This window comes from Bos grunniens, chromosome 8 (assembly GCF_055505025.1).
Source record: "Bos grunniens cultivar Pamir isolate PY7600 chromosome 8, Bosgru_T2T1.0, whole genome shotgun sequence".
NCBI lineage: Eukaryota > Metazoa > Chordata > Mammalia > Artiodactyla > Bovidae > Bos > Bos grunniens.
Window position 1 is genome coordinate 76,960,535 of NC_141172.1, and position 16,072 is coordinate 76,976,606.

Consider the following 16,072-nt stretch of genomic DNA (forward strand, 5'->3'; position numbering starts at 1 on the left):
AATGGCAAACCACTTTGGTACTCTTGCCTCGAGAACCCCATGAACAGTATGAAAAGGCAAAAAGATAGGACACTGAAAGATGAACTCCCCAGGTCGGTAGGTGCCCAATCTGCTACTGGAGATCAGTGGAGAAATAACTCCAGAAAGAATGAAGGGATGGAGCCAAAGCAAAAACAACACCCAGTTGTGGATGGGACTGGTGATAGAAGCAAGGTCTGATGCTAAAAGAGCAATATTGCATAGGAACCTGGAATGTTGGGTGCATGAATCAAGGCAAATTGGAAGTGGTCAAACAGGAGATGACAAGAGTGAACATCAACATTCTAGGAATCAGTGAACTAAGATGGACTGGAATGGGTGAATTTAACTCAGATGACCATTATATCTACTACTGTGGGCAGGAATCACTTAGAAGAAATGGAGTAGCCATTATAGTCAACAAAAGAGTCTGAAATGCAGTACTTAGATGCAATCTGAAAAATGACAGAATGATCTCTGTTCATTTCCAAGACAAACCATTCAATATCACAGTAATCCAAGTCTATGCCCCAACCAGTAACACTGAAGAAGGTGAAGTTGAACAGTTCTATGAAGACCTACAAGATCTTCTAGAGCTAACACCCAAAAAAGATGTCCTTTTCATTATAGGGGACTGGAATGCAAAAGTAGGAAGTCAAGAAACACCTGGAGTGACAGGCAAATTTTTGGCCTTCGAGTACAGAATGAAGCAGGGCAAAGGCTAATAGAGTTCTGCTGAGAGAACGCACTGGTCATTGCAAACACCCTCTTCCAACAACACAAGAGAAGACTCTACACATGTACATCGTCAGGTGGTTGACATTAAAATCAGATTGATTATATTCTTTGTAGCCAAAGATGGAAAAGCTCTATACAGTCAACAAAAACAAGACCGGGAGCTGACTGTGACTCAGTTCATGAACTCCTTATTGCCAAATTCAGACTGAAATGGAAGAAAGTGGAGAAAACCACTAGACCATTCAGGTATGACTTAGATCAAATCCCTTATGACTATACAGTGGAAATGAGAAATAGATTTAAGAGACTAGATCTGATAGACAGAAGATTATATTATACCATTTTGAGACTCTATTAGTCCTGAACATTCAATGAAATGTATGTTGAAGAATCAGTGGCATTCGTACAAAATATTTAGTGGGTACTTAATAAATGTTGGCCAGATCCATCAAAAACATTAGAAAACCTCAGCGACACAAGACACTGGGTAAAGAAATGCTCTACTTGTTAGATTAGATATATAGTTTTAAGCAACAGAGACACACCTGTCTGAGAAATGGATATAATGTAATGATGGTGCAAGTAGATCTTGCATGATTCAAATGGAAAACTACAGTATAGATTTGCAAAAATGCAAAACTTTCAGGTGTGAAAGGGCATCACTAATCAGTAATTCTACCACTAATGCGATTAGTTTGATTAATGTGAAAGATACTTTCATTACATAATGTTCTTTTCAAGATACTCATGATACCCACTGGAGGTAAGCTGCTTTCAGCTTACCTGTATTGTGTATTGTGAATTAAATGTAGAAGAAAAAGGTGATCATTCATTTGTTCAATTAATCAACCAAAAATTAACAAATACCTGATGTGTGCCAGGGTATTTAATGATGGATAGTACTCAGTCTGTCCAAGAACTTTGGTGTCCAGTAAGACAAAGAAGCATGCAAACAAGTTCAGTAGATGATTTCATATGTGAGCATAGAGTACAGTATGGGAATCAGGACAGGATAGCAGGGTCTATTCTGTTTGGAAGTGTGGGGACAGAATAGAGTTATGTTCACCAGAGTGACCTTCCACAGTACTGCTAGAGTTGCTACTTTTCTTAGGTGTGGTCTCACTTTCTTTAGTTCAGTTAAGTTCAGTCCCTCAGTCACGTTCGACTCTTTGTGACCCCACGGACATCAGGCTTCTCTGTCCATCACCAACTCCCGGAGCTTGCTCAAACTCATGTTCATCATCAGTGATGCCATCCAACCATCTCATCCTCTGTTGTCCCCTTCTCCTCCTGCCTTCAACCTTTCCCAGCATCTAGGTATTTTCTAATGAGTCAGTTCTTCACATCAGGTGGCCAAAGTTTTGGAGTTCAGCTTTAGCATCAGTCCTTCCAATGAATATTCAGGACTGATTTCCTTTAGGATTGACTGGTTTTGTCTCCTTGCAGTCCAAGGGACTCTCAAGAGTCTTCTCCAACACCACAGTTCAAAAGCATCAATTGGTGCTCAACTTTTTTTATGGTCCAACTCTCACATCCATACATGACTACTAGAAAAACCATAGCTTTGACTAGGTGGACATTTGTTGGCAAAGTAATGTCTCTGCTTTTTAATGTGCTGTCTAGTTTGGTCATGGCTTCTCTTCCAAGGAGTAAGCGTCTTTTAATTTCATAGCTACGGTCACCATCTGCAGTGATTTTGGAGCCCAAGAAAATAAAGTCTGTCACTGTTTCCGTTGTTTCCGTATTTATTGGCCATGAAGTGATGGGACCAGATGCCATGATCTTAGTTTTTCGAATGCTGAGTTTTAAGCCAATCTTTCACTCTCTTTCACTTTCATCAAGAGGCTCTTTAATTCCTCTTCATTTTCTGCCATAGGGTGGTGTCATCTGCATATCTGAGGTTATTGATATTACCAGCTACTAAACTGAAGCAACAGTTAGAACATGGACATGGAACAACAGACTGGTTCCAAATAGGAAAAGGAGTACGCCAAGGCTGTGTATTATCACCCTGTTTATTTAACTTATATGCAGAGTACATAATGAGAAACGCTGGGCTGGAGGGAGCACAAGCGGGAATTAAGATTGCCGGGAGAAATATCAATAACCTCAGATATGCAGATGACACCACCCTTATGGCAGAAAGTGAGGAGCTAAAGAGCCTCTTGATGAAAGTGAAAGAGGAGAATGAAAAGGTTGGCTTAAAGCTCAACATTCAGAAAACAAAGATCATGGCATCTGGTCCCATCATTTCATGGGTAATAGATGGGGGAACAGTGGAAGCAGTGTCAGACTTTATTTTTTGGGGCTCCAAAATCACTGCAGATGATGACTTGCAGCCATGAAATTAAAAGACGCTTACTCCTTGGAAGGAAAGTTATGACCAACTAGATAGCATATTCAAAAGCAGAGACATTACTTTGCTAACAAAGTTCTGTCTAGTCAAGGCTATGGTTTTTCCAGTGGTCATGTATGGATGTGAGAGTTGGACTGTGAAGAAAGCTGAGCGCCAAAGAATTGATGCTTTTGAACTGTGGTGTTGGAGAAGACTCTTGAGAGTCCCTTGGACTGCAAGGAGATCCAACCAGTCCATTCTAAAGGAGATCAGTCGTGGGTGTTCATTGGAAGAACTGATGCTAAAGCTGAAACTCCAATACTTTGGCCACCTCATGCAAAGAGTTGACTCATTGGAAAAGACTCTGATGCTGGGAGGGATTGGGGGCAGGAGGAGAAGGGGACGACAGAGGATGAGATGGTTGGATAGCATCACCGACTCGATTGGACATGAGTTTGAGTAAACTCTGGGAGTTGGTGATGGACAGGGAGGCCTGGCGTGCTGCGATTCATAGGGTCTCAAAGAGTCGGACACGACTGAGCGACTGAACTGAACTGAAGTTAGGAAATTAACATCTAAGCAACTGATAACATCTTTGCCCCTTTGCACTGATTAGACTGGAAACAACCTCAGAAATCATCAAATGTGAGCCACCTTTACAAACATAATAGTCATCTGCTCTCTCATGTTCCACCTTCCCCAGTTTTCCCATCCTCATTCCCTGAATATGAGAGGCTAAGGGTGATTAACTATCCTGGTGTTGATCTACTATCCTGGTGCTGGTATCTGGGGAATGAGGGATGTCCTACGGTTAATACCTGGAGAGTCCCAGGCAAATTGGGATGAATTGGTCACTCAAGGATAATGTAAAAGGATTTGGAATTATGCAACCTAGGTTAAATTCCTTACTGTGGGCAAATCTCTTAATCTTGGTGGCTGCTTTATGCCGCCAGGCATGAGTATCTCTGAAACCAAGGTAGCCCCCAACCTTTGCAAATTCGGAATGAGCATTTCAGCATAGCCTACTGGGTTTGTCTTGTCCACTGGCTGGGCCAAGTCAGCATGGGGCATATGTTAGTAGTAAATATTTGACATAACTTTCTTAGAATTTCCCATTATCACAGATTCTTATGGTCTAGTAATAAAATTGCATTACACAAAAATAGAATATATTTAACAACTTTTACATCAACTTTCAGATATTTATTTGCTCCAGGAGGTTGGTTCCAGTTGTCTGAGAGTCAGGTACAGATCCTAGCTTTGTCATTTACTAGCTGTATGACCCTGAATAAGGGTTTTATTTTTCTCATCTGGACAAATGATAAGATTCATTGCAATGATTAAATGGGTAAGTATGAGTATTAGTCATGAAACAGAGACTATTTTTTCCAGTTTTGTTGAGATATAATTAGCATACAGTGCTGTATGTTTGTGTGCAGTGTAATGATTTGACTTACATTCATCATGAAATGATTTCACAAGTGTATTGAACATCCATCATCTCATATAGATACAAAATTGTTTTTCTTCTTATGAGAACTCTTAAGATTTACACACTTAACAACTTTCATGTATTACATACAGCAGTGTTAATTATATTTATCATTTATCATTACATCCCTAATTTTTATCTTATAACTGGAAGTTTGTACCCTTTGACTGGGCTTCCCAGGTGGCACTAGTGGTAAAGAACCTGCCTGCCAGTGCAGGAGATAGAAGAGATGCAAGTTTGATCCCTGGGTCAGGAAGATCCCCTGGAGGAGGGCATGGTAACCCGCTCCAGTATTCTTGCCTAGAGAATTCCATGGACAGAGGAGTCTGGCAGGCTACAGTCCATAGGGTTGCAAACAGTCATATGACTGAAGCAACTTAGCACACATGCACTACCCTTTGACTGCCTTTATCAAATTCCCCCTCCCTCCTACCTCCTCCCACTGGTAACCACACATCTGATCTCTTTTTCTATGAGTTTGTTTATTTTTGAAGTGTAATTGACCTATAACACTATGTTAGTTCCTGTTACACAACACAGTGATTCAATATTTCTATACACTTCAAAATGATAACTGCAATAAGTCTAGTTATGATCAGTTACCATACAAATATATTACAGTATTGACTACATTCCCACACTGCATGTTTCATACTCATGACTCATTTATTTTGCAACTGGAAGTTAATCTCCCTTACCTATTTCTTTCCCCTTGCCTCCCCTCTCCCCTCTGGCTGCTGCTGCTGCTGCTAAGTCGAGACCCCATAGACGGCAGCCCACCAGGCTCCCCCGTCCCTGGGATTCTCCAGGCAAGAACACTGGAGTGGGTTGCCATTTCCTCCTCCAATGCATGAAAGTGAAAAGTGAAAGTGAAGTCGCTCAGTCATGTCCGACTCCTAGCGACCCCATGGACTGCAGTCTACCAGGCTCCTCCATCCATGGGATTTTCTAGGCAAAAGTACTGGAGTAGGGTGCCATTGCCTTCTCCGCAACCCACCTATTTGTTCTCTGTATCATTATCTGTTTCTGTTTTGTTATGTGTGGTCATCTTTTTTTTTTTTTTAGATTCCACATGTAAGTGAAATCATATAGTATTTATCTTTCTAAACAGATTATTTTTATTCAGAGCTTTTCAAATGAGGAAACTGAACCACAAGAGGGAAGCACCTTGCCCGAGGTCACATAACTAGCAAAGTGTAGAGCCAGGACTGATTCCCCAGTGGCCCAACCTCCTGATTCATGCTCTTAATTGCTACTCTTTCTCTACTGCCTCCTGGCTGTGGGCCCTGTGGCCTGTTGGAATGGTAATGAAACAGGAGGGAAGAGGGCAGGGCACAGCCTTTAAAAATTTCATAGCCATAGGACATGACAAAAACTGGTTAGAACAAACTAAATCCAAGGTGGTGGAAAATTTGACTTCCAGTGGACCGTGAGCCATATTATGTGCTGATTGTAATACATTGTAGTGCATTGTATGTGTGCTCAGTTGTGTCCAACTCTTTTCGACCCCATGGACTGTAGCCCACCAGGCTTTGCTTTCCATGGGATTTCCCAAGCAAGAATACTGGAGTGGGTTGCCATTTCCTTCTTCAAGGGATCTTCCAGACCCAGGGATTGAACCCACTTCTGCTGCATTGACAGGTGGATTCTTTACCACAGAGCCTCTGGGGAAGCTCTAGCCTACGAAATTACCCAGTCCATAAAAACTAACCACCCCATATTTCAGGATCTCTTGGCTTCTAAGTTGGCCCACACTCTGTCCGTGGAGTGTGCTTCTCTCTAAAATAGTCCACTTCTTACCTATTACTTTGTCTCTCACTGAAGAACCTGAAATTCATTAAGTCCTGAGACCAGGTGTGTGATCTCAATTAAAAAACCACGGGGTCAGGACTTCCCTGGTGGTCCAGTGATTAAGACTCCATGCTTCCAATGCAAGGGGCACAGGCTCAATCCCTGGTCAGGGAACTGAGATCCTACATGTTGTATGGCACAGCCACAAAACAAAACAAACCATGGGTTCAAGTCTCAGTCTGGGTTCCGACTGGCTTTGAGTCCTGGCCCGTAGATCCCATCTGAATTTCATGGTTTTAGCAGGACCTTAAAGGGGAGTGGATGCGTTGGCAAGACTAGATCTTGGATACTGAGGCCTGGGGGTTTCCCTGTAGCTCAGATAGTAAAGAATTTGCCTGTAATGCAGGAAACCAGGGTTCGATCCCTGGGTCAGGAAGATCCCCTGGAGATGGAAATGGAAATGGAAATGGAAATGGCAACACAACTGAGGAACTAACACTATTACTACACTGAGGCTCTGAGAAGCTAGTGTCCCAAGCCCAGTATGGAAGCTGCCTGTCTTTGAGAATCTGAACCTGGAGAGAGAAGGAATGACCACAGTGGACTGAAGGTGAGGATTGTTAATGTTTTCCTGGGACCTCACATGTCTCTGTGATACTTGGGTAACTTAAAGAAAGGAAAGGTGTCTAGGATCAGTTGAGATTGAATTGTCTAGTACAAGCATTCTGATTTAAATTGAATCAGGGAAAATAAGGAAATTGATGTCATCTTTACTTTGCCTGAGTTTGTCATTATAACATCATTCCAACTACACACAGAGAAAGAGCCTGAAGGATAAACACAATAGATTTTTCCTTTTCTTTCTTTTCTTTTTTCTTTGGAGGAGGTTGGCAGTTGAATTTGGCTCACATGTTTTAACTTTATGTACTTATTTTTGTTTTAGTTTTAATGGGGTGAATTATGTTCTTCTCACTCCCCAAATTCATATTTTTGAAGTCTTAACATTTAATACCTCAAAACGTGACAGTATTTGAAGACAGGGCCTTTAAAGAGGTGATTAAATTAATGATGGCCCTAGTCCACTATAACTGATGTCCTTTAAGAAGAAAGAGACTAGGACACAGACACACAGAGGAAAGATCATGTGAAGACACAGGGAGAAGACGTCCACAGAAGAGGCCTCAGAAGAAACCAATCCTGCTGACACTTTGATCTTGGACTTCTAGCCTCTGGAGTTGTGAGAAAACAAATTTCTATTCTTTAAATCACCCAGGCTGTGATCCTTTGTTATGGAAGCCTGAGCTGAGAAATACATGGGCATTGTCTTAGGTAGGACTTCCTCAGATGCACATGGGGATTTACGCACCAATAGTTTATCTGGGTGGACAAGGAAATGGCAACCCACTCCAGTATTCTTGCCTAGAGAATCCCGTGGACAGAGGAGCCTGGTGGGCTGCTGTCCATGGGGTTGCACAGAGTTGGACACGACTGAAGCGCCTTAGCATGCATGCATGCATTGGAGAAGGAAATGGCAATCCACTCCAATATTCTTGACTGGAAAATCCCAGGGACAGAGGAGCCTGGTGGGCTGCCGTCTATGGGGTCACACAGAGTCGGACCCGACTGGAGTGACTTAGCAGCAGCAGCAGCAGTTTATCTGGGAGGTGATCCCCGGAAACTCCAAAAGGCAGAGGGAATGTGAGAAGGAAAGGAAGGAGACCAATCTAAAGCTTCTGGGGATGACTGGGACCCAGTTCTGCTGTGGGCCTCTGAAGACCATGAAGAACACACCTCAGATGGTCCCACTATGGGGAGCTTGAGCAGGTTGTTCACATTTCATCTCCCATTTGTCTTGAGGGAGTGATTAGCTGACGACCTCCCTCCCAGGCTGGCCTGCGCAGCGGTGAGCTCACTCCTGCAGTCAGGAAAGCTGGAGGGCAGAGGGCTAGAGGGGCTCCCAGTAAGAAACTATAGGTCATGCACAGCAAGAGTAAATGAGCGCTTTATTTGCTTTGGTAATAAAAATCAATGAAGACTTAAAAAAAAAAAAAAACCAGGAAAGTTTATTACTGGAAGCAGTTTTATTTACCTTTAACATTAGAACAAAATGAATGCTTGGTACAGACTCTGGAATTTGGACTAGAAAGAACGGTTGTCTCTGCTAGGTAGGTTGTGAGATGTGATAGGATTCATCTGTTTTTAGTGCCCCTGTGGCCTCCCTGCCTGCCAATGCAAGAGACATAAGAGACGCAGGTTCAACCCCGGGTCAGGAAGATATCCTGGAGGAGAAATGGCAACCCACTCCAGTATTCTTGCCTGGAGAATCCTATGGACAAAGGAGCCTGGCTGGCTACAGGCCATGGAGTCACAAAGAATCAGACATGACTGAAGCGAGTTAGCACACGCATGCGGCCTCCTGTAGCAGGCCTGCAGTGCCAGCCTCACTGTCATTCCCAAGTTCCCAGAAATTATGCTTTGTTGGTACTAAAGGGCTCTGGGGTCCTTTAAATCGGTCTAATATTGATTAAAATAAGAAGTGCAAGCATACATGCATGTGTTTGTGCTCAGTCCTGTCCAACTCTGTGTTACTCTTTGAGAGGTGGGGGCTGGCCTTGGTGGAGGAGAGAAGGAGAAATAGGAGCCAGATTCTGAGCCAGGGGCTGGGCATTTTGGCGGGATCTCCCTTCTTGCACCAATCTCCCTGAGTACCCCTCACACACTGTCTGCCGGTCATCCCGTGACTCTGACAGACTGGTGGGACAAGTATAAATGACTAATGATATAAAAAAAAAGTTGCTTGGCCTCATTATTAGCCAAAAAAAGGGGGGGGAATTAAAACAATTAATTAGATAGATAATTGATTATGGGTTTTAAACGGGAGGGATATAGTTAGAAAATTTTCTAAATGAATGCTTCTTGACTAGAGTACTTATTTTAATGCAGCATGTAATTCTCTGGTTAAGTCTCAGAATGAGGGTTCAGACTTTTAAAAAATACTCAAATAACAGCATTATACCAACCAAAGACTTGCATTTTTGTGATTAAAAAAGGAACATTGTATATAATACTGAAAAGATGTACTGTAGCCCAGGGCCTGATATGTGATACACCATCCACAGATAATAGCTATGATTATAATTATTGCCACCATCTTTCCAATCCAGTGCCTTACCCTGCACTGCTGAGAATTTGCTTGCATGAGAGGGTAATGAGTGATGGAGACTCTATAGGGATTTAGTGGTGAGAGGAGACTGCAGTCAAGCTCACAACACACACTCACTTCAGGGGATTCCTTTTGCCTCTTGGACACATCTGCTCCCCCAATCCCCTTTCTCTGTCTCTCTCTCTCTTCTTCCTTTATACAAGCTTAGCTTACTTAGCTGTCTCTTGCCTTATGAGACATGTAATGTGTCATGTAATGTGATGGCCACAAAAATTGACCTGAAATCACTGTCTAGTAGAGAAGATAGCTAGTAGCTCAGCTGGTAAAGAATCCACCTGCTATGCAGGAGATCCCAGTTCGATTCCTGGGTCGAGAAGTTCCTCTGAAGAAGGAATAGGCTACCTACTCCAGTATTCTTGGGCTTCCCTGTTGGCTCAGCCAGTAAAGAATCTGCCTGCAATGCAGGAGACCTGGGTTCGATCCCTGGGTCAGGAAGATCCCCTGGAGGAGGGGATGGCAACCCACTCCAGTATTCTGGCCTAGAGAATCCCCATGGACAAAGGAGCCTGGCAGGCTACAGTCCATGGGGTCACAAAGAGTCAGACACAACTGAGCGACTGAGCCCAGCCCAGCACAGAGGAGATATAAACTGATCTGTTATAAATTATGATTTATAATGGTATAAAGTTGTTTAGGTAATTGCTTAATTAATTAGAATTTAAGAGGTTAATTACTGTGATATACCAGGGGTACAAACAACAGGGATTCAAAGGAGGGCAGGCATCCTAGATCTTAAAGGATCTTATTAGAGTTAGGCTGAGAGCAGTGGGAATGGGTAGTCTTGTTGGAAGGACAGCTTGAATAGAAGCACAAACTGCCCATATTTTACAAATGAGGACAGTGAGTCTCAGGGAAGATAAGAAATTTGTTCGTGGTCTCATGACCTTTAGGAGTGGAGATAGAATTTGAAGAAGAGCTTCCTGACTCTTGCTTTTGAATGGTCCCCTGAGTGGTTCGATCTTGTCTGCTGCTCTGTCCTTCCTACTCTATCCTCTAGTTCCATCTTAGATCTCAGCATCTTCTACACATGATGTATTTCCTGCAGGTTTGCACTTGCCTATGCTGCTTTCTTAGACTGAAATGTCTCCTCCCCCTCCTTTTATTCATTGTTCAAATTTAATCTCCAATAATCTTGTGAGGTGAGTGTTATTAGTCTCAGTTTATAGATGATGAAATGGAGACTGAGACTAAGCATATTGCTCAAGGTAACGCAATTAGCAAGCAGCAGAGCTGAGCTGAAACTCCAGCGTGACTCCAAAAGCTTGTGTCCTGGAGCACTATGACGCTGAAAACTGCCTAGTGATGGTGCCTAGCAGAGTTCAACATCACGTTGGTTCTGCATGATGCAGACAGTTCTCTGTACACAGACAGAAAGCTCCCTGTCCAGCTACTGTAGCACTGCAAAGTTAAGGGAATGAACATGAGACGTCTGAGTGATGCCCGAGGTGTCTTCTCTCCTCTTCTTCCTTCTCTCTCCCATCAACTGAACATGTTTAGAATGCATTCTCAGAACTTCTAGCCTTGTTGCTTTGATAGACTTGACCAAAGAGAATCAAAAAAACTAAGAGATGTTATTTCTTCTATTTACTTGGCGTAGGCAGAGAAGCAAGATTTCCAGTGTATCTTGTTAGAATCACCTGTAAACAAATACCTTCATTAAGAGCAGCTTTAACAACTTATGTGAGTGTGGGGAGGGAGATATTTAAGACTCAGAGTTTCATATCCCTAATAACCCCAAAACTTGGATAATGGAAATAAAGACTTCCAGTGAATCAATGGCAACACTTATGTTAGCTCTGCATAAGCTGATAGGAAGTACAAAGCTGGAGCACATTTTGCAGAATTCTATGGGCAATACCCTCACTGGGCTTAATGTAATTGCATTAAAAATTTTTTTATATCTGAAAGGGCATTAATTAGGCCTTATGAGTAGAAGTAGCAATTTAAATGGTTTGACAGAAGTGTGAGGAGGGGGTCTTCCCTGGAAAGTCAGTGGTAAAGAATCAGCCTGCCAATGCAGGTGACCCAGGTTTGATTCCTGATCAGGGAAGATCCCACATACCAAAGAGCGACTAAGCCCAGGCACTACAACTACTGAGCCTGCGCTCTAGAGCCAGGGAGCCGCAACTACTGAAGCCTGCACACCCTGGAGTCTGTGCGTGGCAACAAGAGAAGATACTGCAATGAGAAGCCTGTGCACGGCAACCAGAGAGTAGCCCCTGCTCTCCACAACTAGAGAAAAGCAGCAATGGAGACTCAGCACAGCCAAAAATAAATAAATAAAATATTTTAAAATAAAATGAAAAGAAGTGTGAGGAGGAACTAGAGCAGATTTCAGCAGGTAGTGGTAGAAGATTTGGGGGATTGGTGTTTTCCAAAAACAAATGGATTAGACTTGTTTATTCTGGCAATGCAAGGGAAGAAGAGAGGATTGTGACGTTTTTCCTGTGAAGAAATGAATAACAGGTTTTTACCATGTCTTCCTATGTCAGTAACTAAGGGGTTTATATAAATGCTTAGAAGGATGCCGTGAAAAGACAGAACAATAAAATATGGGAGGAGTCCTTCTTGGAAATTTTTAAAGAATAAAGTAAATGGGAAGTCTTATTTCCTAGATCACACAGTGAGTTTTCTTTTAGCTCTGTGTTTTTATGAAAAAGTGTGGATGTTTTTAGTTTAACTTGTATTTGTCCTCTATTCTAAGAAGACAGCTTTAACTGTAATCTTTTGCTTTGGAGAATAATTTCGCATTTTTTCCTCCTTCAAAGTGAAATATGAGTTAAAAAAAAAATCATGCCCTGCAGTTGTTGCAGCATTTTGATGTGCTTTTATATTTTAAGAATTTTTAAGGTAGTATATTAATTTTGAATACATAAGTGTTCTCACACACATGCATGCTGGTGGTAATCGTCTATGTCTACCTTCTTATTTGTACATTTTCGGGGAGAGCTAATACATTCTGATAACTCATTAGGATACATGGTTGGAAAATTCACATTTTAAAGTAGAATAGTTGTTAAGCAACATTAAGATGTAATTAGAACTCTTCACTGCATTTCATTATGAGGTTATTTTATAATTACGCAGCAAGTCCTGGTGTTTACTAACACAGAAGTGACAGCACATAATACTGCTAAATTATGGCTGTGGCGCTGGAGAAGACAACTGGAAAATGGGGAAGAGATGAAGGCATTATTTAAAAAACCTCTAGGGAAAACAGAAGTTCAGGACACAGTCCTTATTTTCTTTAAAACTACCTTTTCAATGTTCATCTAGTGCACATATAGCATGTAAACCGGCTCACTCATAGGTTAAGTAGCCTACATGTAATGTCTCCAGTTAGAGTTTTCACATTTTGTAAGAGTAGGTGTGAAGTGGCACTTGGTAGACACAGTTTTATATTTCTCAGATACCTTATATGTGGGGAGAAAAGAAACCTCCAAATAAATTGCCCCAAACTGAGATTTCTAAGAAGATTTATATGTTTTAAATCATTATATTTTTATTCTTCTTGAATTATGATACAGATAATAACATTATGACCAGAGAACACAGTGCTGTTAGAAACGTACCCTGACCCTCCCAACATGGCAAGGATGTGTGGGTTGCAATTTTCATCTATTAGCACATTAAAATTATTTTTTCTTTAAAAAAATTTCCTTTTGCAGACCTCACAATCTTGCTGTTAATTTGATTCCCTTTTCCTTCTTCTCATTATGCCCAAGATGGCATATGTCCATTCAAAGCGAATTGAAGCAACTATTTTGATAATTTGGATGAAAATTAGTTTTAAAAAGGACATTCAAATAATAGGCATGATTTGTGTCTGTGTGTGTGTATTTGTGTGTTGGTGTTGGAGTTGGTCTGGTGGAGGGGGTTGAGGTGAGGGGATGAATAAGATCTATGGAATTATCTTGATAAATCACAGACTCTCCTCTTCATATGCCTATTCACACTAGATTAGGAGAGCAGACATTCTTGTTCCTGATTTTGGGCTGGAGGCTGGGGGGACCACTCAATCTTTCATCCTTAGATACAGTGTTAGTTATAGGTTCCTGTATTATTTTGTAGGTATCTTGTGTTAAGGGTGCCATAACAGAGTACCACAGACTGGGTGGCTTAAACAACAGAAATTTTATTTCTCACTGTTCTAGAAGCTGGAAGTCTCAGAAGGTGTCAGCAGGTCTGATTTCTTGTGTGGCCTCTCTCCTTGTCTTGCACCTGCCTGCCTTTTCTCTATGTCCTCACATGGTCTTTCCTCTGTGTGCACGTCCCTGGTGTTTCCTTGTGTGTCCAAATTTCTTTTTATAAAGACACCATCCAGATTGGATTAGGGCCTATCCTTTCTTCATTTTAACATAATCACCTCTTTAAATCACCTATCTACACAATGCAGAGTTCAGTTCAGTTCAGTTCATTTCAGTTGCTCAGTCATGTCCGACTCTTTGCAACCCCATGAATTGCAGCACGCCAGGCCTCCCTGTCCATCACCAACTCCCAGAGTTCACTCAAACTCATATCCATTGAGTCAGTGATGCCATCCAGCCATCTCATCCTCTGTTGTCCCCTTCTCCTCCTGCCCCCAATCCCTCCCAGCATCACAGTCTTTTCCAATGAGTCAACTCTTCGCATGAGGTGGCCAAAGTACTGGAGTTTCAGCTTTAGCATCATTCCTTCCAAAGAACACCCAGGGCTGATCTCCTTTAGAATGGACTGGGTGGATCTCCTTGCAGTCCAAGGGACTCTCAAGAGTCTTCTCCAACACCACAGTTCAAAAGCATCAATTCTTTGGCGCTCAGCTTTCTTCACAGTCCAACTCTCACATCTATACATGATTACTGGAAAAACCATAGCCTTGACTAGACAGATCTTTGTTGGCAAAGTAATGTCTCTACTTTTTAATATGCTATCTAGGTTGGTCATAACTTTCCTTCCAAGGAGTAAGCATCTTTTAATTTCATGGCTGCAGTCACCATCTGCAGTGATTTTGGAGCCCCCAAAAATAAAGTCTGTCACTGTTTCCATTGTTTCCCCATCTATTTCCCATAAAGTGATGGGACCAGATGCCATGATATTATTTTTCTGAATGTTGAGCTTTAAGCCAACTTTTTCTCCACAATGCAGAGTACTAACCACTATAAGATCATGGTGTGCCACCTCAAAGGCTTGTCTCCAAATGTAGTTGCATTCTGAGGTACTGGAGATTAGGGCTTCCAAGTACAAATTTTGCAAGGGACACAATTCAGCCAATAACGCTACCTTCTATTAAGTTGATGAAGTTCCATTCTGTTTCAGTTGTTGAGAGCTTTTGTCATGAATGAATATTGAATTTGTTGAAGTGATTTTTTTTGAAATACTATATATATGTGTGTGTGTGTGTGTGTGTATGTGTGTGTGTGTATGTATGTGTATATATATATATATATATATATATATACACAAATTTATGTATATGGGCTTCCCGGGTGGCTCAATGGGTAAAGAATTTGCCTGCAATGCAGAAGATGCTGAGATGCAAGTTTGATCCCTGAATCAGGAAGATTCCCTGGAGAAGGGCATGGCAACCCACTCCAGTATTCTTGCCTGCAGAATTCCCATGGACAGAGGAGCCTGGCAGTCCATAGAGTCACAAAGAGTCTGAGATGACTGAAGCAACTGAACACACACACACACACACACACAAACACACACATGAATATATATATACTGCTGGATTCCATTTGCTAGTATTTCATTTTGTATTTTGCAAACATTTTCAGAAGGTAGATGGTTTTCTTTTCTTTCACTTTAACCTAGCTATGTCATTATATTTGAGGTGAATTTCTTATAGACAGCATATAATCTCATATTTTTATTCTTTCTAAATCCATCATCCATCTGGTAACCTCTGTTTTAACTGGTATATTTTGAACATTTAATGTAATTATTGATATATTTGAACTTGGACCTATCATTTTATTATTTATGTTCTGTTTTTTTCCTTTCTGTTTTCCTTCCCTTCCTTTTTTGTTTTTGCTTATTTAACATAGTTTAGTATTCAATTCAATGATGCCTTTCATGAACAGTGTTATGACTCCTCAATAGATTGAAGACAAAATTGGGAAGTCAGTCAAATATGTCATGGGGATTCCAGCCTTTCCTTTCCACAGCTTTTGCCAACTTCAGTAGCCCCAGAACACTCACTTTTTCATGCAGAAGGATTCCTGTGTTCTTTTATACCTGGAGTGGATAAACTGGGTCCAATCATACATATCAACTATTATTAGGATGCCATGTTGAGAAGATTGTCAAGTTCAGAAGGAAATTGTGCTGGATTCTATTAGTGATGTCTGTTATGGTCTGGGAAAAGGCGGAGCCAGCTGATGTTCTATTGTATTATTTTCTAACTATTTTCCTTTTCTCACATAAAAACATTATCTGCAAAAAGATCTGCTATAGTCAGGGTGGGTTTTTTTAAAAAATAAATTTAAGGTAA